Below are 2,500 nucleotides of genomic sequence, written 5' to 3'. Positions count from 1 at the left end.
AAAGGCAAAACAATAATGATAATGTTATTACTACTACTACGGCCAATGAACACGATTGCAGCATTAACAATGAAGATAATGTTGATAATGATAATGGAATTGACAACAACAACAGTGATAGGCAGTAGCAGTAATAGTAGGAGTAGTAGTAGTAGTGATAATGAAAATGATGGTGATGATAATAATAATAATGATAGTAATAATGATAATAATAGTAATAATAGTAATAATGATAATAATAATGATAATAATGATAATGATGATAATGATAATGATAATAATGATAGTAAGGATAACGATGATAATGATACCATTACTAATGATGATGATGATGATGATGATGATGATGATGATGATGATAATAATAAATAATAACAATGATGATGATGATAATGATGATAACAAGCGATAATAATAATGCTGAGAGTGATACCGCTACTACTAAAAATTATGGTGATAATGATAATGATGATAATAGTAATAAATGATAATGATAATGATAATAATAATAATAATAATGATAATAATAATAATAATAATAATAATAATAATAATGTACTAACAATCAAAAGAAAACAAGACTTAAATGGACAAGGGAAGAGTATAATGAGGTAATGTACTCCTTGCTATGCACTCGGGAAACCTGCTGCAAAAGTTATGTACATGTTTCTGTTGGTGTTGCATTGCCTCAGACTTCAATCACCTTAGGTCGCTGGTAGTGACCCGGTGTTTGATTTTAATTAGCAGATCTAAATAAAACAAAATAATAATAATGATAATAATAATAACAATAACAATTATGATAATAACAATAGTGATAATGATAATAATGGCACTAATAATAACAATAATAGTCATGATATTGATAACGGTGATGTTGAACATCTGTATCCCTCTTTTCCTACATCCAAGTTTGAAATCCGATCTCATCAAAGCGCTCTGAACGCGTAAAGGGAGTGATAAGTAGCGTAGCCATGTTATCAGTGCAACTTGAAACGTTTGTGCGGCGCTAATAATAAGATAATGGCATTAAAAATCCCAATTAGCCAATTACGGTATCAACCTGATTAACACTCAATGATACCAATCGCCATCAGTACAGGGACAGAAGGGTGGGAATCTAGGATTAGTAAGTTAGAAGAGAGATTGTAGCAGCAGATTGGCAGATACTTCATAGTCGCTGCTTGAGTCATTCTGCGGTATTGCCACTTGACTCACTTTCCTAATCTTTTGATCTTCCTCTCTTCGTCTATCTTTCATTCTCTGGTTGGCATACTTTCTCTCTGTTCCTCTCGCTTTCTCTCTTGTTGATAGGCCCCTCTCTCTCTTTCTCTCTCTCTCTCTCTTTCTCTCTCTCTCTGTCTCTCTTTCTTTCTATATTTCTCTCTCTCTCTCTCTCTCTCTCTCTCTCTAAGTCTTTCTCTTTCTTTCTATTTCTCTCTCTCTGTCTGTATCTTTCTCTCTGTCTGTCTTCTTAAATTTTCATCCGCCTCTTTCTTTCTGTCTGTCGGTTTGTCTCTCTTTCTCTCACTTCTCCCCCCCCTCCCTCTCTCTCTCTTATTTATCCTTCCTCGTTATAATTCGTCATCTATTCTATTTTCCGTATTTTTTTCTTATGCAATGAGTTACCATTATTCATCAAGCCTCCCCAAGGATAGCAATCATTTGCATATACTTTCCATGACGTCTTTCCTTTTTGACGTGACTGTTAAATTTTGTTTCTATTTTTTAAATAGTCACTAAAGATATTAGTGCTATTTTTTATCCCCATTATCATCAACATTATATTTCGTAAAAAAAAAATGCATTGACGGAAAAAGAGACGAATAAACAAAAACAGCTACAATGAAAACTTATGAATAAAAGCTTTTAATCGTTCATTCTTCTGCTTGACCTTTGACCTTTGCTGAATATGCGATACACAGAACCCCCAGCGTAAGGAATGGTCTCGCAGGTCAAAGTTCAGAAGAGGTCGACGAAAGCATTGTTGCTTCCTAACAGCCGTCGCTTCGAATATAGAACAGTGTGCATGTCTGTGTGTGTGTTTGTATTTGAGTGTGTGTGTGTGTGTGTGTGTGTGTGTGTGTGTGTGTGTGTGTGTGTGTGTGTGTGTGTGTGTGTGTGTGTGTGTGTGTGTGTGTGTGTGTGTGTGTGTGATTGTGTGTGGTGTGTGTGTGTGTGTGTGGGGGTGTGTGTGTGTGTGTGTGTGTGTGTGTGTGTGTGTGTGTGTGTGTGGTGTGTGTGTGTGTGTGTGTGTGTGTGGTGTGTGTGTGTGTGTGTGTGTGTGTGTGTGTATTAGTGTATCCGTGTGTGTGTACATGCTCTAAGTGAATGATACAATGATATAATTAAGTTAACCAACGGTATAATGACATGCTTAAAGAAACAAACTAACATAAAAATACAAAGAAGCCAAGCAACAAAGACGCAAAAAGGGAAAAGAAAAAAAAGTAAAAGTAACAATAATAGCTGATAAAAAAGAAAAAAAGGAGGAAAATGA

Source organism: Penaeus monodon, chromosome 18 (genome assembly GCF_015228065.2).
Source record: "Penaeus monodon isolate SGIC_2016 chromosome 18, NSTDA_Pmon_1, whole genome shotgun sequence".
NCBI classification, from domain to species: domain Eukaryota; kingdom Metazoa; phylum Arthropoda; class Malacostraca; order Decapoda; family Penaeidae; genus Penaeus; species Penaeus monodon.
Note: the sequence above shows the minus strand (reverse complement) of the source record.